The sequence below is a fragment of the Mustela nigripes genome, chromosome 9, assembly GCF_022355385.1.
Source record: "Mustela nigripes isolate SB6536 chromosome 9, MUSNIG.SB6536, whole genome shotgun sequence".
Lineage (NCBI taxonomy): Eukaryota > Metazoa > Chordata > Mammalia > Carnivora > Mustelidae > Mustela > Mustela nigripes.
The window spans coordinates 27,006,303-27,026,506 of NC_081565.1; positions in this window are offsets into that span (position 1 = coordinate 27,006,303).

Sequence of the window (20,204 nt, forward strand, 5' to 3'; positions counted from 1 at the left end):
AGAGTCTCTTACAGTTTGTCTCCCTCTCTGGTTTCATCTTGTTTTGTTTTTCCCTCCCTTACCCTTATGATCCTCTGTCTTGTTTCTCAAATTCCTCATCTCAGTGAGATAGTATGATAACCTGTAATCTTTTTTTAAAATTTTATTTATTTTTTGACAGACAGAGATCACAAGAAGTCAGAGAGGCAGGCAGAGAGAGAGAGGAGGAAGCAGACTCCCTGCCAAGCAGAAAGCCCGATGTGGGACTTGATCCCAGGACCCTGAGATCATGACCTGAGCGGAGGCAGAGGCTTTAACTCACTGAGCCACCCAGGCTATCTATTAAGATAACCTGTAATCTTAATAGGAGCGTGACTCCTTTTTTTCTCCATCTTTGCTTTCTATTGTTTTCCTTATATCTGTCATTTGTTAATGACCAAACCCTTTGCCAAAATATACCTCTCAGTGTATTACGGAGCCCTCTTCCTCAACTGTAGACCCCAGCATTTAAAACCAGAAGTAGGCAGGACTGCTTATCTCATACTGTCAACTAAAACCCATTGTGCTTATTTCTTACCACACTTTCTTGAAGCGTGGTGAAATTTTTTTGCAAGAACTGGGAGCATCCCAAACACCACACCAAGGAAAGCCCTGATAGCAATGTAATACCTAGAAGACCACACCCACGGATCTTCTTTCTGCTCCTGATCAGGGGCTGAACGCATACCAACCCTCCCCCATGATCACAAGCTGTCTGCCTGCTCTCTTGCATGTACCCTGCCACCATCCTCCCTTTATGAATTGTTAAGTGTCCATCTTGGAGGCAGAGAGGTTGGCTGTTAAGTCTTGAGCTTGCTACCTCTCCTGGCTGTCAGTATCCAAAATAACTTTCTCCCTTCTCTTTTTCAAACTCTTATCTCTTGAGTTTTTGGCTTCTCAGATCAACTCAAAAGTTGAGTTTATTTGACTGTTCTGCCACGGTGTTGGCAAACCCCACCAATTTGTCCTGTCCCCTCCACAATCGCTGGGATGGAATTGTTGTACCCAAGTTTTTGCATCTGAGAGAGCACCAAGGAGCCCACATCGATGCGGTCACAGGAGGGTTTATTTAACAAGCTTAAGCTTGGGCCCACGTATACCCAACACAGCAGAGTAGTGACTTGAACCCGAGATTAGTTAAGGCAGGGGTATTTATGGGTTCCTGTTACTACAGCAGGGTGGGGGTCTTTGGAACTAAAGCAAGGTGGGGCTTCCTGTTACTAAAGCAGGGTGGGGGTCCTTAGAACTAAAGTAAAGTAGGGGAAAGTTCAGCCCTTGGGTACAGGGGTCTGAGATGGCTGTACTTAACGCTAAGGCTAAACCTGAGGTGGAATGTCCTTAATTTTTCTCGGCCTCCACAGAATAAAGGCCATGGCGGTGCACCAGGGCTTACCCATTTATTTACTGAGTTAGCAGCTGTGTTGGAGCTTTCGGTAATAAATATGATTAAACCCGTTAATCAGCTTTTTTAGTTTCATCTTTTAGAGTTATCTTTGGAGAGTTCTTTGTTCTTTTGCTTCAGTGAGGACTAGTTCTCTAAGATGGCGTGGTAGTAATTCCAGGATCCCCTTGGCTTTGTGTTGGACTTCCTGTTGTCTGGATTTTGTTTCTTTTTCTTTTAACTTATAATTTTAGGGCAGGGTACATGGAAATTAAACTTTTGGGATTTGTATCTGTAAAACGTGTTTTATTCTACCAGCCCTCTTGATTTATATTTTGGGTGGGTACAAAATTCTGCATTGGAAATAACTTTTCCTCATATTTTAAAGGCAGTGCTCCATTGTATTTTACCTTCTAGTAAGAAATTCATGCCATTTTGATTCCTAATTCTTTGTAGTGACTTGCTTGTTTCTGTCAGTCTCTTTGGAACCTTTTATGTTTTTCTCTATATTCCTTGTGTTCTGAAATTTCACAGTAATGTGCCATGGAGTAGATGTTTTTTGTATACGGTGTTCCTCACTCAGTGTAACCTCATAATGGGGGTACTCTTCAAGCCTGAAAATTTTTTGTTTCTTGGATTTTTACATTCTTCATCTTTGGAACTTTTGTTATTCAAACATTGTACCTCTACTTGATTTTCTAATTTTATTCTTTCTACTGCTTTACATTTCTACTTTTTGGTCTATGGTTTTGGGGATAAAGTACCACAATTTTATCTTCTCACTTAATTTAAACGTATACTTTCACAGTATTTATTTCCAAAAAGCAACTTTTTTTAATGCCTTCCCCAGATTATTTCTCTCTCTCCCTTTTTAATCAGAATTAATATGCTCTTTTTGTTTCATGGGTTCATAATTTGTCTCAGAGGACATTAATTACAGATGTTTATTTTTTAGTTATTGTTGTGGGTCTTCTTCCTGAGTTCAAGTTTTATTATTGTTTTTTTTTTTATCATTTGATTTGTTTTCAGCCATGATACTAGTTTGCTAGTGTTTTTCCTAAAATAGTTTTGTATCTGTAATCCTTGGTAATAAACTCATATTTTGCAGTGAGACAAAATTTTTTGAAAGCCTTTTGAGTATGGGTGTGGCCTGTCAAATGGTGGGCTTCACTCTAGGGTTTTTGTAGATTATCTGTTTATTTCATTGAGGAGAAAAACTCTCATTTGTTTTCACCCATAGGTCATTTTTTAAAAGTTTAGTCAGTTACCCCAAGTGAGGAAACTTCCAGATTCCTGACTGAGTTACAAGCCTTACTGCCAGTTTTCTGTGACTAAGGAGGGAAAAAGGCTAGATATCTCATTATTGGTAAGTGGTCATTCACTTAATTTGTTTATGACTGGTTCTGACCCCTTTAGCTGTATCTGGTACTTCTGAATATGGTTCACCTTTTTAAGACTATATTAAATAGGACCTGCTAAACTGTTGTAACAAATAGATACCAAATGTATAATGTCTCAGACACAACAGGATTTTATTTCTTGTTCCTTAAGAATCTAAAATGGGTTTTCCTCATTGCCAGGCAGCTCTTCTATCCAGAGTTAAGGATCCAGACTTCGACCTAGTGGTTTTACCATCCGGGGCACCCTGTCATCAACTTCATCTAACCAGCTGAATGGTAGAGAGAATTTCCAAGATGAAAATACATAACAAATCACTATCTGTGATTCACTATCTGTGATTCATTATCGCTGAAAAATTCATGGCTAGAACTTAAAGAGGGAAATTATTGGTTAAGTGCTGCTAGGTGCTTAAGACAATCTCCTATTCATGCACAGGTATTTATCGTCCTCAGAACCCTGTGAGTTCAACTTTATCTTCAAGTGAGGAGTGGGAAGTTTTGAGAGAATTACATTTCTTAGGTTCACTGCTGCTAAGTGGCACATTTGGGGTCTAAAGCCAGATTATAAAGCCAGGTCATTTTACCATTTATTTTAAAAATATGAGTGGTAGAATATAGCCTCTAAGAACTGTTTAAAAACATGAAACATTTTTATGTGACATTTTGTTTTGAAACAAATCCTGTATTGCCTAGAAGATATACAATGTATGTTGTATATCCTTGTATATCCTAAACTTTGGGCACAGTTGAAAACTAGGTAACTCTGGAATATTAAAATAGGCTAATAAGATAGTTATTTTAGATTGCGTGGAATAAGGTTGCCTGTCTAACATGAAACATGTATTATATACACCCAAAAGTAGGTGTAATATATCAGTATACTTTAAAGAATAATACATTGAATGCCCATTACCTTACCACCAAGAAAGAAATAAAATATTGTCAGTAATTTAGAAGCCCAAAATGTGTTCCTTTCAGGTCACATTTTCCTCCCTTACAACACCTTCCCCGACCTCTTTGCCTGAAGCAGCCATGACCCAGAATTTTGTGTTGATCATTGCACTCATTTTCTTCAAAATTCAACTACATTGTGTATAACTCTAAATTTCATTGGTTTGCCTATTTTCGAACTTTCTAAAAGCAGACACTTTTGTCATTCTGTTAGTTGATTCTTAGCTTTGACATAAAGTTTTTGAAATCCTGCATTTTGATGAAGTCAGTAATTAATACATATGTCTGCTATATGTTGTTCCATTGTCTGGATATATATTTGTACATTTGATATTATGAACAAAGATGTTTTGAGTTTTTTTAATAGATTGCTCCTGTTTCCATATGAAGAATTTCTCTATGGCAGGGATTTTTAACCTTTTTTATGCAATGGCATAAATGACCATTGCACCCGTGGGAAATCTTTCCCTTTAAAAATATTTTATTACTTGAGAGAGCAGAAGATTGAGAGAGAGAGAGAGAGACTGCGCCTGCATGTGGATATACACACATGAGTGGGAGAGGAGGAGAGAAGGGGCGGAAGGAGAGGGAGAAGCATTTTCCCCACTAAGCATGGATCCAACATGGCCTCGATCCCCGGGTCCTGAGATCATGACCTGAGCTGAAGGCAGATGCTTAACCAACTGACCCACCCAGTCTCTCCAACCCTTGGGAAATCTTGTAGGCCTATGGAACTGTAGGGACTGAGGTCAGGTCACTCCGAGATGGGCCACATTGGCGTAAAGATTATTTTGAGCTGAAGGCAATCAGAACCCTGCAGGCTCAAGAGAAACTTTTGCCCTTCTCTTAAGTACATAGAAAAATCTAAAGATCTTTGCCAGCATAAGGGTTATTACCAGAGATAAATTTTATCTGAGTGACCCATCTGTGTGGAAGGACAAACATCTGATACCAAATGTCTGCTCTTCTTACTGCCCTATGAATTGCATTCTATTCCTGTGAAGTTCTAGAACCCTGCACATTTCTCTTCAGTTCAGGATGACATATATTCCTCATTTTGCCTCTTCGGAATTTCCATATCTATTTGGATTCTGTACATATGCTATTAGATTTGGTTTGTCCTGTTCTTCTGTCTCTTGTCAATATGATTCTTAGTCCATCTAGAAGAACCGTTGGAGAGGAGAGAAATTCTTGCTCCCTTATACAACCCTAATGTTTTACATGCTTAGCAGATACACAGGTTTGCAAAGAAAACATATACAGCTAGAATGATCAAAATATGAAAGTAAATTCTTTTTTAAAAGTTTATTTATTTATGTAATATCTACACCCAACATGAGGCTCAAACTCACAACCCTGGGATCTAGTCACATACTTCTCTAACTGAGCCAGCCAGGTGCTCCTGAAAATAAATTATTGCTGAAGAATCATTGGATTTGACACCTATCATAATGTAAATGGTAATGAGCATAAAAGAAATTTGTGTGTTTGTAACACTTCTGGATGTAATTTGACAATATCTATGATTTTTATTGGTCATAATGTCATTGGTCTTATTAATAATACTGTTTTTTGTTGCCTACATCCATACTTAAAGGAAATGCTTATTTTCAGTTAGAAGTTGGTGACAGTTCAGGGACGCCTGGGTGGCTCAGTTGGTTAAGCAGCTGCCTTCGGCTCAGGTCATGATCCCAGCGTCCTGGGATCGAGTCCCACATCGGGCTCCTTGCTCCGCAGAGAGCCTGCTTCTCCCTCTGACTCTGCCTTCCACTCTGTCTGCCTGTGCTCGCTCTCACTCTCTCTCTCTCACAAATAAATAAATAAAATCTTAAAAAAAAAAAAAAAAAAAAAAAAAAAAAAAAAAAAAAAAAAAAAAAAAAAAAAAAAAAAAAAAAATAAAAAAAAAAAAATAAAAAAAACAAAATTCAACCGAGTAAATTTTGAAGATCTAATTGCCTTTATTGAATGATTCATGATGGGGGACCTGGCTGGCTCAGTCAGTTAAGCAGCCAACTCTGGAGTTTGGCTCATGTCCTGATTTCAGGGTTCTGGGATGGAGCCCCACCTTGGGCTCCACACTCAGCAGGGAGTCTGCTTGAAGATTCTCTCCCTCCCTCACCCTCTGCCTCTTCTTCTGCTTGCACCCGCTCTCTCTTAAATAAATCAGTTTTTAAAAAGATTCATGAATTGGGCAGCATCTTCCACTAGTAAGTGGAGGGATGCTCTGAAGAGTTGTACAAGATGGAAGGTTTTTATAGGAATGAGGGTGGGGCAAGAGAGTTATAAACAAAGGAAGAGAAAGGATTGTTTGAGGCAAGGTCACTTTCTCTTGGTGGGGGTGGTAGAAGAGCAGGGATTCTTATGCAGATTACCTCATCTTTAGGGGCTTGGAGAGGGCCACATGACAGTCTTAGAGGCACCTATCAGAAAATTCCTGACTGACCAGTTAAGATTACATTTCTGGGAAAAGTTGGTATTGCAATTAGGTATTAAGTCCTGGTTTACTGACTTGGGGCCTTAACTGAACTGGTGCCATTTTGGGCCTGCATTTTTAATTAGTTTTTTTTTTTTTTTAATTTTTTTTTTTTTAAGATTTTATTTATTTATTTGACAGATGGAGATCACAAGTAGGCAGAGAGGCAGGCAGAGGGAGACAGAGAAGCAGACTCCCTGCTGAGCAGAGAGCCTGATGCGGGACTCAATCCCAGGACCCTGGGATCATGACCTGAGCCAAAGGCAGAGGCCTTAACCCACTGAGCCTCCCAGGAGCCCAGTTATTGTTTTTTTTTTTTTTTTTAACAACACAATAAGGATGTAATTTTTTTCCCATCTAAGTTACCAAACCCTGTTTATTGTACCATAGAAACCTTGGGGATCTGTGTACTGGAAGCACTGTGTAAGATTATGTAGCTAGGAATGGAATTGCTGGGTCATACGATATGAACCATATTCATCTCTATTAAACAATGACAAACCATCTTACAAATTCATGCCCTTACTCATAGTGTGTGGGTTTTTTCTGACCAATTTGTCCGTTTGGTCTGATGAGTATGAAGATGCATTTTTACACCTTACATAAGAAATAGGTATCAAGTAAAGGCTGGAGGAAATTATACATGTGCAAAGGCAATAACCCACTTGATGATGTTCCTACATCGTTTTGTCCAAAGGTCCAGCTCATGCACCTCTGCAGAAGGAAGCAGGAGAGATCATCCAGTGCTGTCTGAACGGGGTAGGAAGGAGGGCAGTAGCTCTACGCGTGAACTTTAGATGCCTTGTATTTTGGTGATGTCCCTGGCTAAGTACCTTCGTGCAATATTCTAAGGGCCGCTAGATGGTGGTATAGACTACCTTTCCTTCATTAAAGCAGGAACTAGCATGTGCTATTTTTATTGTAATTTTTGAGTTCCTGTAATTTAAGCTATAGTCATTTGGTGTGGAGTTACCTCACAGTTCCCTTTTTTGGTGTGTGCATGATACAGGATTATTTACTGGAAGAGAAACATTTCAGTAAAGGTTGTTGACAGAAATTCAAGTTTAAAATTTGAAGATGTGAAGATGTAATTGGCTTTATTCAACAAGTCATGAATTGGGCAGCATCTCTTGAGTAAATAGCTCTGTGGAAGAGTTGTGCAAAATGGAATAGGCAGGAGGAGGGTGGGACAAGGAGGTTATTAGCAAAAGAAAAGGCAGGATTGTTTCAGTTTTCATTCAGTGTTTCTTAAGTTTTCTACTCCTATTAGTGAATATTTTTGTCAAGCACCTGTTGTGTGTTGAGCATTGAGTTCTTCTTCAACTTGTCAACATGTCTTGATATTTCTCTACCAGCCTCCTAGTTGCTAGTCTTCTTGGAATTAGTAGTAGGAAAGATTTGTGTGTAACTCAGTATTAAATATAGTGTGATTTTATTTGAAGTTTTTGTATTTAAATTGTTTTTACTAGTAAAACACATGAACATATGTGTTTAATATATATTATTATCTACCTTTTTAGATATCTTGTATTAATTGGCTTTTTGTTTTGCATTTAAAAGTGAATTCTAGTGCCAGTTTATTTAAAATGTTTAAACATTTTAAGTTTCTCATTAATAAATATAATTATTTCTTGAAATAGTCTTTGCAGGTCTATTGCTTTGAGTAATTTCTGTGCCTCCCAGCTGGTATTGGAGAGAGATGTTATGGGAGAAGTATTTTTGTAACTTTTGCTACTTATTTTAGATTGCTACTAAATATGTTGGTTTTTTTCCCTGCATATAAATGAGACACTTCTAGCTTAAAAAAAAAAAAAAAAACAGTCATGCACTTAATTTGTGATACATTTTTTTCATGAAGTTCCTATTTCAAATGACCCATTGTCCACTGTTCTCCAGTATATTTCTTTTCACTTCTACAAGCTGCCGTAGATACCTACTGAGTAATTAATTCATTTTAATGTGTTTTAGCTTTACTTGACCATCATTATTTTTAACGGAATCTTTGTAATTTTTTTCATGTATATATGAGAAATAATTTACATTTCTCTGATTTCTTGTGAATTCAGCATCTTTCCATAATTTCGTAGGTCATATTGTTTTCATTTTTCGAGATCTCATTTTATTACTGTTGCCCAATTTTCTGTTGTATTGTTCAACTTTATATTACTGATTTGAAGTCTTGCTGGAGAACCTGAAAAAGAAGAGCAAGGCGGTATCAAAACAGCCTCAGATAGTAGGTGACCTTCGGTGTTGGCTTCCTGCAGAATCCAGAGAAACAGACCTGCTCAGCGGGATGGGCTGGAAGCTCACACAGCAGCAGTTTGTGGCCCTTCTGTGGAAGAGGCTGCTGATTGCCAGACGGAGTCGGAAGGGATTCTTTGCTCAGGTGACAAGTGCTGCTCGAGGCCAGCGACTCTGGCTTCACGGGTGGGCTGCGGACTCCCTGACCAGTGAAGGCAGGAGAGGGTCGTGGGTATGGGGTAAATGCTGGAGCCAGACTTTTCGCCTTTCAATCCCAGTCCTGCTTCCTGTCACTCACGCATCTGTGGGCAAGTTACTTCTCTGTGCCTCCTTGTCCTCATCTTTAGAAATGAAGATAAGGTGCCTATGATGTAGGGCTGTTATGAGGATTCAAATGAGTGCTTAGAGTGGGCCTGGCATTTAGTCGTGCTGTGTGTGTGTGCACATTTGTGTGAGTTTTATGGTAGAGGACAGTGTAACAAGGACAGATGTAACCATCCCTCAGAAAAATATACTGCTTGAAATATAAATAATTAAGAATTGTACCCGTCACGCAAGCATGCTTAAAGATGACATGAGAAGAACATGTACTAGCATCAGGCCTCTGTTGCAGAGAATGGTACACATCTGGGAAGCTCAGCCCCGGGGAACACCTGGCTGGCTCCTGGCGAACACCAACCACCTGCTTCCTGTTGTCATTGTCTCCCCTGCCTCAGAGAAAGCCTGCTGTTAAGGTAATCCCTTTAAGTGCACTTGCTCAACTATTAATTCCTTGCTGGTTGACCAGGCACACCCTACTCTTCTTGTTTTCCCATAAGACTTATGATCAACATAGGACTCAAATTCCTTCTTGTTTACCTACAAGAAGGCTACTATGGCTACTGTATAACCTTCTCCTTTGTTGGTTGTTATCTTGTATCTAATAAATACAGGGTGAAGAGTTTTTCTGGACTGAGTTTTTCCAGCCACAGTCCTTTCAGTTGTCCCCTGCTCACTCTCTGTTACAGTTGACGTGTTTGTGCCTCCTTCTCTTGTGTGCCATCAGGAAGCAGCAGACAGAGTTTAGAAACATTGGCTGGGCAAATTCAGTTTTCATAACCTGAGATGCACTTGACATATAAACTTCTTGGAATCGTGACTTTTCTGTAAGTCGATGTTTAACTGCAAATTGATAGAAAGGTGGCCAGACAGGTCAGCAGAAAATGGGCAAACAGAAAAGACTCATTACGCTGTTGCCTATGTGTTGGTGTTTCCATGCTAAGGCACTTGGTCAGTAGGGATAAAGTTATCCTGCTGTATAAAACCGAGAAGTACAGAGAAAGCATCTGCAGAAATTCTTCCCTGCAGACTGTGTGGGTAATGAGGGGGTATGAGTTTGGAGCACGGAGACCTGGGTTTGAATTCCGGTTCTGCTACTTACTGGCTGTGTGACCTTGGGCAAGGTACTTAGTCTCTCTGAGATCAACTACTTTGGTTTTTGATTGGTGATAGGGTTGGAACAATAACGAACTGAGATAATTGTCATTCAGTATTTTCTCAGAAAGAAGGATTTAGGTAATGACGCTTTTGGAGGCCATTCCATGGTGACAGGGTTTGCTGTTCCCTTTCAGAGCGTGGGATCTGGTCTGGGAGGCTGGCTGGACTCTTAGGGGCTTGTGCCAGGCCCCTTTCTCTGACATTTGCCCCCCACCTTTTTTTTTTTTTTTTGCCATTTCCTTTCCCTCTCTCTCCCCTGGTTGTAGATCGTCCTGCCAGCTGTGTTTGTCTGCATTGCCCTGGTGTTCAGCTTGATCGTGCCCCCCTTTGGCAAGTACCCCAGCCTGGAACTTCAGCCCTGGATGTACAACGAACAGTACACATTTGTCAGGTGCGTGTTTGCCTTCTGTGCCCCAGGAGAGAAGAGAGCTCAGGCAGACCAAGTGTTGACACTGCTGAGGGCCTAGGGGAGGTGGACTCAAGAGGAACAGGGTGGGTTGGATTTTATCAGCTGTTCTAAAGCCCCGACACAAACTAATATCCAAACTAATATCGTATGCAAAGAATGGCAGCGAATTAAACCTAAAATGATAGTCCTCTGTTGTCATATTTGAACTTTATTCCTCTTTATACTGGTATTGCCAGGTACAGTTATATGTATTTTAAGAAAATAATCTGCCCTTCTACAATATATGATTAAATTATTAATGTATTTGGATATTTATAGCTATGTTAATTTTGTGGTTGTGTTAAAGTATTTGTGCACGCCGTACCTCTAGGAACTTAATGCTTTGTTCTCTCCACAATGCAATTATTACACTTTTTATCTGTTAAGTTTTAGATATTAGCTAGTATTTGTTCTTTTGACAAAAATACCCCTTATTTATAACAAACAATCCGACACTTCAAACAAAAGGTTATAGGAATTTCGTAATCTTGTCAGGCAGAATTTTTTTTTTTTTTCATATCTGTAGGATTTATAAATCTTTGGGTGGGGAAAAACTTGAGAGTGATATCAAAATCAAGGAAATTTGGGATTCCCAGGTTGCTTGGTTTAATGGTTAAGGGTCCAACTCTTGATTTTGGCTCAGGTCATGATGTCAGAGACATGAGATCAAGCCCTGTGTCAGGGTCTGGGCTCAGTGGTCTGCTTGAGATTCTCTCTCTCCCTCTCCCTGTGCTCTTCCTCTCCACACTCAGAATCTCTGTCTTTCTCTAAAACAAGTAAATGTTTAAAAAAAGAACAAGGAAGCTTTCTTTTAAAACAGTTATACTTTATGTATGTAATATACTATATATAGTGTATACGCATTGTATATACACAAAGTATACATATAGTATGTAGTACGTATAGTATATATATATATATACATATACACACATATAGTATTTATACTATATTTATTAGTGTGTATGTGTGTATATATATGTAGCATAGTGTGTATGTATGTGTGTGTGTATATATATAGTATATATACTATAGTGTAGTGTGTGTGTGTGTGTTTGTGTGTGTATGGCTCAGATTTACTTTATTCTTTCTATTCCAGGCTCACCTTGTGTTGCTCATGGCTGTAGAACATGGGCTTATCTCATGTTTATAATCTGTGCTCATTATTGTTTGTATTTTTTAGTTGTCCATGCAGATAAAAATCTCCCTGACCTTTGTAGAAAGTCCTGGTTGTCAGTGCCTCAGTGGATAATTGTGAAAGTACTTTTGAAATATTGATTCTTACTAAGTTTGTGAAAGTAGTCCATGCCCAGAGGAGCCCTTAAACTCATGACCCTGAGATGAAGACTTAAGTACGGTCAGGAGTCGAATGCTTAACAGACTGAGCCACCTAGGTGAAAGTCCTTTTGAAGTACAGATCCTTAATACGTTTCCTTACTTAACATTAAAATACATATGTAAATGTGTATTATGTATGTGTGTTTGTACAGATATATGTGCACACATATATCCAACTTATACGTATTTATATATTCTAGATTGTTGGTTATCATCCTGGTATCAAATGTATGGCTACTGTCCAAGGTCCTTATAGGTGAGTCTGTGTTTTATTCATTTTTGTGTTAAGAACCTAACACTCAGGAGGTGTTTAATAAAGTGTTTACTTTGGAAAACTTTACCTCCTGGTTCCCATTTTTGTTTTTTTAAGATTTTATTTATTTGACACAGAGAGAGCTTACAAATAGGGGGAGAGGGAGAGAGGGGGCAGGCAGGCAGGGAGAGAGGGGGAGCAGGCTCCCCACTGAGCAGAGAGCCTGATGTGGGGCTCGATCCCAGGACCCTGAGATCATGACCTGAGCCAAAGGCAGAGGCTCAACCCACTGAGCCATCCAGGCGCCCCCACTTCCTGTTTTTAATGAATTACTGAACTGGCTGCTTCTTATGTACCCACAGTGATGACACTCGTGAGAATGCGGGCACCATGAACTCTTGAATGCCCTCAGGAAAGATGCGGGCTTTAGGATCCAACATATAGAAGGAAAACAAATCCTCTGAGTGCTGTTTTAGACCCTCCTTTACTGGCTTCTTGTCATTGTCACTTGGTTTACTCTCTAATATTGCATTTATCAGCTGCATGCCACACTGTTGACTATTTGAATCATTTTGTTTATTTTTTAAAAAGCTAATAAAGTAACCTAATCAGAACATCTAGAAACGAACATTTGGAGGATGTTCTAAAATCTTGCAAAGTGAATCATTATAGCTGTTTTTTTTTTAACTGTGATAGCACATTAATATTTAATTTAATAGCACTTTATACTTAAAGGTCAGATGCTTCCCACTAAATCTTGTACCTAAGTTTTGCGATGGGCTGCTCCATTATATATAATTTTTGGTTTTGCTTATAAGCCTTTTCACTTTGACAACCTGAAAACATGATATATTCACTTTTTATGAAAATGCGTATTTTCTTCTTTTAACATGTATTTTTTATAACCTTTTCTTTAAAATCCTTTTTTAAGGCACTGTATCAACAAATTTGGTGAATGTTCATACCCCTCAAGGTGTCTGAAGGGGAGGCCAAAGGGATTACTGATAAAGACAATGACAAGAGATAAAGAGCCAGGTGCTGGTAGAGGTGGGTTCAGTTGTCCAGGTTAGAAAGACAAGAGGCATGACCCTGATTCGAATGCTACAGCTTTGATGAAGAGCACCATTGATGTGTATTGGAGGCAGTCTGAAGGCAAGATCTCTATGCTGACAACTTTACTGAAATTCGGATTTGAAGTTTTTCAAAAAGTGGTATACTTAAGGGAGATTTGAGTAGGACACCTACCAGTGGCTCTTTATCTCAGCCAATCATCTTTTGGAGGTTTTAGAGCATGAGCTTCAAGAGGGCATCGTGTCTTACTTTGACTTTTCCATCAAGTTACAGTGCCTTAGAACTAGAGAGCAGTGCACAAATCTGTTCCTTTGATGTTTTTAGTACATAGAAGAATAACATAAAGAGTGTAGCTGTGCATTGTAGAATCTTGGAACTGCAAGGGATATTAGAAATGACATGTTTCAACATGTCATTTTGTACTTTTATTTGACTGGTGGAGAAGATAAGACCCAAGAGGGCAAGCGTGTTGGTGATGGTCCACAGTGATTCGGAGCTCGCGTCAGGCGTAAAGGCCTCGTGATCCTTGCAGAAAACCTAGCGCTTCATGTACTGAGCATCCTCACTGTGTCCCCTGCAGACCCCAATTCTGTCCTCATTTTAAACCATAAAACGAATCTTGCCATTCTGCGCCAGATTGAGCATAACTCCTTCCCAGGCCCGTGTCATCTGGCGCTGGCTTCGCTCCACCGTCCTCCCCGTCATTCTCCCTCCTACCTCATCCCGTGCCAGCTCACTGCCCTCCTGCTGTTCCTCAAACGTGGGAAGTTCTTTTCTTTTGAGGGACTTTGTACTTAAACCTTCCATTGCCTTTGCCTGTAGTGTTTCTCTCCCCAAATCTTTCCCTGGCTGCTGCTTTCTGGTCGTTCATGCCTTGGAAGAAGTATCACCCTCCTAGGAAGAAGTAGTCTGTCTTCCCCTGATTCACTGTTCTCTTATTTTGCTTTATTTTTGGCTAAGTGACATTTGCTTATTGCCAGATTCCTCTACAGGAGGTAGGGACTTTGTCTTGTTCACCCCAGGCCCTCAATTATGCAGAACACTGTCTGGCACATAGTATGTGCTCATTGAATATTTACTGAGTGAACACAGGGGCAAGAGACCAAATGCTGGCAGACTGGATTGCCTGGAGTTTGGTACATGAGTGTTTAGGGCTTCTTTGTGTTCCTTCATCCTTAACTATAAGGTGAGTTTGCAGCTTACAGGTCTGTGGGGAGATCAAACAAATGGTGAGGGCACAGATGCCTGTTTGTGGTTGTTATTGATTGGTCTGTGCTCCTGAGGCTCCAGGAAAGGCCAGGTCCTCTCAGGTGATGCCACCTTTGATGTCCTCCCTTTGCAGAAACATGCCCTGCTCCGTGGGGGAGGAGGAGTGGACCACCGCTCCGGTCCCCCAGACCATCGTGGACCTCTTCCAAAAGGGGAACTGGATGATGGAGAACCCTTCACCCATCTGCCAGTGTAGCAGTGACAAAATTAAGAAGATACTGCCCGTGTGTCTCCTGGGGGCAGGGCGGCTGCCTCCTCCACAGGTGAGTCAGTCTCCATGTGATTGAGCAGATGGCAGTGCAGGCCGGCTGGGAGCTTCTGCTGGGGAGGAAGGAATGGCTGACCTGTCAGGGGGTTGTCTTTCAGTCTTGAGCTTAATTGATTTTTTTTTTTTTTAATTTCTTTTCAGCATAACAGTATTCATTGTTTTTGCACCACACCCAGTGCTCCATGCAATACGTTCCCTCCTTAATACCCATCACCTGGCTCCCCCAACCTCCCACCCCTTTAAAACCTTCAGGTTGTTTTTCAGAGTCCATAGTCTCTCATAGTTAACCACCCCTTCCAATTTCCCTCAATTCCCTTCTCCTCTCTATTTCCCCATGCATGTTATTTGTTATGTTCCACAAATAAGTGAAACCATATGATAATTGACTCTCTGCTTGACTTATTTCACTCAGCATAATCTCTTCCAGTCCCGTCCATGTTGCTACAAAAGTTGGGTATTCATCCTTTCTGATGGAGGCATAGTACTCCATAGTGTATATGGACCACATCTTCCTTATCAATTCGTCCATTGAAGGGCATCTTGGTTCTTTCCACAGGTTGGCGACCATGGCCATTGCTGCTATGAACATTGGGGTACTGATGGCCCTTCTTTTCACTACATCTGTATCTTTGGGGTAAATACCCAGCAGTGCAATTGCAGGGTCATAGGGTAGCTCTATTTTTAATTTCTTGAGGAATCTCCAAACTGTTCTCCAAAGTGGCTGCACCAATTTGCATTCCCACCAACAGTGTAAGAGAGTTCCCCTTTCTCCACATCCTCTCCAACACACGTTGTTTCCTGTCTTGCTAATTTTGGCCATTCTTACTGGTGTAAGGTGGTATCTCAATGTGGTTTTAATTTGAATCTCCCTGATGGCTAGTGATGATGAACATTTTTTCATGTATCTGATAGCCATTTGTATGTCTTCATTGGAGAAGTATCTGTTCATATCTTCTGCCCATTTTTTGATATGATTATCTGTTTTGTGTGTGTTGAGTTTGAGAATTCTTTATAGATCCTGGATATCTACCTTTTGTCTGTACTGTCATTGCAAATATCATCTCCCATTCCGTGAGTTACCTTTTTGTTTTGTTGACTGTTTCCTTTGCTGTGCAGAAGCTTTTGATCTTGATGAAGTCCCAGAAGTTCATTTTCGCTTTTGTTTCCTTGGCCTTTGGAGACATATCTTGAAAGAAGTTGCTGTGGCTAATATCAAAGAGGTTACTGCCTATGTTCTCCTCTAGGATTCTGATGGATTTTGAGTTTATCTTTGTGTATGGGGTAAAGGAATGGTTGAGTTTCATTCTTCTACATATAGCTGTCCAGTTATCCCAGCACCATTTATTGAAGAGACTATCTTTTTTCCACTGTATATTTTTTCCTGTATAATCTTTGTCGAAGATTGTTCGACCAAAAGTATAATCTTTGACCAAAATATATACAATATAAATATATTTGACCAAAGTATAATCTTTGTCAAAGATTATTTGACCATAGAGTTGAGGGTCCATTTTTTTTCCTGTATAATCTTTGTCGAAGATTATTTGACCAAAAGTATAATCTTTGACCAAAATATATATAATATAAATATATTTGACCAAAGTATAGTCTTTGTCGAAGATTATTTGACCATAGAGTTGAGGGTCCATATCTGGGCTCTCTACTATGTTCCACTGGTCTATGTGTCTGTTTTTATGCCAGTACCATGCTGTCTTGGTGATCACAGCTTTGTAGTAAAGCTTGAAATCTGGTAACGTGATGCCGCCAGTTTTATTTTTGTTTTTCAACATTTCCTTAGCAATTTAGGGTCTCTTCTGATTCCATACAATTTTTAGGATTATTTGCTCCATTGAGCTTAATTCTTATCGGAGAGAATAGCATTTGGGTTTTGAGGGGAAGGGACTTGGTCTGCAAGTTCCTGTACCTTAGTTTAACTTCTTTCTCTATTTTGAAAAGTCAGCCCAAGTAACAACTTGTTTGAGTTAAAACCAGATCTCAGCACTCTGGATCCATGGGCTGTGGAAGGCACAGTCTGGTTTCTCCCACTGAGGTAATGTGACACAATATCTTGTGACAGACCCGGCTCCATCCCTGCTTGTGCCACAGATGAGCTGGTGACCTCAGACAGGCCGCTCAGCCCCTGGGCCTGTTTCCTCACCTCTGAATTAGGGAGACTGGCCCATGAGATTTCTGTGGGTCTTAAAACTCTGACAGTCTCTGAGACTGTGAGTGTGGGGAGCAGTTCTGAGCCTTTTTCTGAGAACAGTTTCAGGTAGAGGCTTGCTTATGATCGCCCTCTGTTGCTTTATCAGCATCTAGGTTGCAGGATGAGGACAAGCAATTGTAAATGGGTGTGAGAACTTAAGTCGTGGATACTTCTCTTTAAAATTAAGGGTGAATCTATTTGTCATTATAACTCCAGTGAACCAAAGTAGTCACCGGGTGTAGTCAGTGATCCTGCTTCCTGAGAGCCTTAGTGACTGTAATGAGTCATGTTCCACTGTCTATTGTTGAGTAGCTCAGAATAATTTCCTGGGGGACATCTTGGCTTGGCATAAGTGAATGGCCAATGGTGAGGGCAGAATGCACTAGACCTCAGTGTTTGGCTGATGGCAGCACCTTGGCTTTGTGGGCAGGGTCTGGTCACACTGTGATCCACTTTCTAGGGACATGCGTCACTGTTATCCATTTTGTTTTCTGCCCCAGTTGTGCTACCCTAAAGACACATGTGCTTTCTTTAAATTTGCAGAGCTTCTAGTTCAGTCATGTTATAAAATAAGGTGATTTTAAAATTGGTTTTATTCAAAGTATGAGTCTCCTGTCCTAGTTATACTTTTCTTCCAAATCAGATTCCCAGAGAGTTGTGTGGATTCCAAGACAGTTTTTCAGTTTTCACTTTTTACATGGACCAAAGACTTGGATTGAAAAAATGGTATTAAAACTACCTATTTTCCTTGTTTTTTCAACCCATTTCTTCCTTTGCGCTTTGAAGGAACAGGTGGGACTTAAGAAGAGGAGGAGGAATCCTTGAAGTTTTTTCATACCTCCTGGAAAATGAGATGCTTTATATGGCTGCCTCAAAGCTTAGCTCTTTCACTCTTTCCCACTTTTCCTCCTTTGTCTTTTCCCCAAGAGCTGGTACCCATAGAACTCTGAACAGTGCAAAGTGGGACCCCTAAAGTGGCCCTTTTGCCAGGAAAGTGCCATAGCTTTCTGTTTAGCCCTCTCTAGCTTACTGTGGTCAGTGATCCTCACTGTTTTGGCTCCCCATCTGCCTGCTTGAGACCTGTGTTCAGGCCTGAGCTACCAAGGTCAGAGAAGCATCAGAGACAAATAACTATTCTTTCCTCAGTGTGTCAGATGTCAGAGTCCATAATCAGGCTCAGGTCCCTTCTCTTTCCCACTGGAGCTTCTCTTAGCAACCTGGGCATGAACTGTTAGAGTCAAAAGTTTGCCAGAATCCATTAGAGGTGGCTGTGATGTAACTTTCACAGATTCTAACTTTGAGGAAGAAATATTTCTTTAAGAAGAAATATCTAAATGAAACATGTACATATTCATGTGGAGTCTGCTGCTGAGTGGTATTATTTTCCACACTGTCTACATTTTATATCAGGCTGTTAATATAGGTATGGTGGGTTTTGCCTGGGTGCCAGTAATTCTCAGTCACTTCCTCTGAGTCAAAAGATTCCAGTAAGCAAGTAAAGAAACACTTGAAGTTGTCCAGGACTTGTCAGGAAGGTGGGCCCTGAGTTGCTGGTATGTGGGAATTATTGTAGGTCAGTCAGATCATAAAGCAGCTTATTTAGGACTTTTGCATACAAAGTCATCACTGGTATTTAGTGATCTTGTGGCAGCCAGGACTGAGCTACTCTATTTAATATCTGAAAGTGTGTATCTTGTATATGGAGCATGGCAGTTATTCTTTCTCTTCTACACAGTATCAGTATAGGTCATTAGGAATTTTATAAAAGAGCCTTTGTGGGATGCCTGAATGGTTTAGTCAGTTAAACATTAGTCTTCGGCTCAGGTCACGATCCCAGGGTCCTGGGATTGAGCCCCACATGGGGCTCCCTGCTCAGTTGGGAGGCACTTTTCCTTCTCCCCCTCCCACATTTGTGCTCTGTCTCAAATAAATAAAAAAATCTTAAAAAAGAAGAGACCCTTTGTAATGGGCTTATAGGATCATTCTTATAACCAGAATCTTAGAATTTTTTTTTTTATAGAACTTCTGTGTCTAGTAGATTGATATACTATATACTATTGTTTTAAGTTTATCTATAGCTGGAAGAATTTGAGTAGTTTCACATTAATATTTCTGTACTTGCTGAGTTTTCAAGCCATATTGTATGTGTGAGAATTTACAACCTGCTGCTCTTGTAAGGTCAGGAACAGTGGACCAGAGTGAATGCCATATGGCCATTCTCAGGCCAAGCAGTGGGAGCAGCAGAAGAGGAGGGAGGAGCAGACTCCCCACTGAGCAGGGAGCCCGATACAGGGCTGGGTCCCAGGGTCCCAGGATCATGACCTGAGGTGAAGGCAGATGCTTAATCCACTGAGCCATGCAGGTGCCCCAGTACTGGACTTTTTAACCCAGTGAGATGTTATGCATTTGTTTTTCAGATTTTTGACTTGAAAATAATCATGTTTAAACTCTGAGTAAAAGAAATGTATTTATTTATTGAACAGATGTTTCTCCCTGGGCTATTCATCAGATGTGTGTGTGTGTGTGTGTGTGTGTGTGTGTGTGTGTGTGTCCTCCTTGATTGTGTTCTCAGCTGCATCAGTGACTCTTCAAATCTTCACTGACTTTCTCTCTGCAGAGCATGTCACGGACATCCCTGTGTCCATCTGTGTCATTTTTGAGATGTTCTTCGTCTCAAGCCAGCTCTGTTGAGTTCCTGATCCAGGAGTGGGTCCGTGAGGCAGAACACCTGCAGTTCATCAGCAGAGTGTAGACTGTCACGTACTGGCTCTCCAGTTTTGGTGGGACATGGTAAGAACACCCACCTGCTGCTGCTTTCTAAATCTCCGTGTCAGGGCTATGGATTGGATGAGAGAGCCCCTGTCTCTTCTAAGTGTTCTAGCTAATCTAATGAATGAAAAAGGGAAAGGCAGAAGCAGCTGTATGTTTTCATGACACAGAGCTGATTTATGCCAGAGAGAATATCTGTTTACACCGACTGCAGATAACACTACTGTCACCTAATTTGCTAAGTGACAACTTTTAAAGAAACACTTAGTCAAAACTCAAAACCTCTCTGATAGGTTTTTACCTATCAGAGGTAGGATGTTGTTTCCCTCACTAGGAAATGTATCTGTCTTTTGAATTCTTGAGGACCAGGTAAGTGAGAGCTGAGTATGCTTCCTGTTTTTCAGTTTTCCCTCAGGCAGCTAATAATTTAATATGTTATATTTGCAATATATGTTAGAAACATAAAATCATATAGTTATAAATATAGACTACCATGAAAGCCTGGAAGTACCAAATCTAGTTTAAGAATGCTGAGGTACTCAACTAAAATAAAAAAGTTTTTTGGTAGAAAAATCCTAGTACATCTGTGACAGCAATACTAAAGAAAGAAATTCTCCTTGTGGGGTTATTAGAATGCTATTT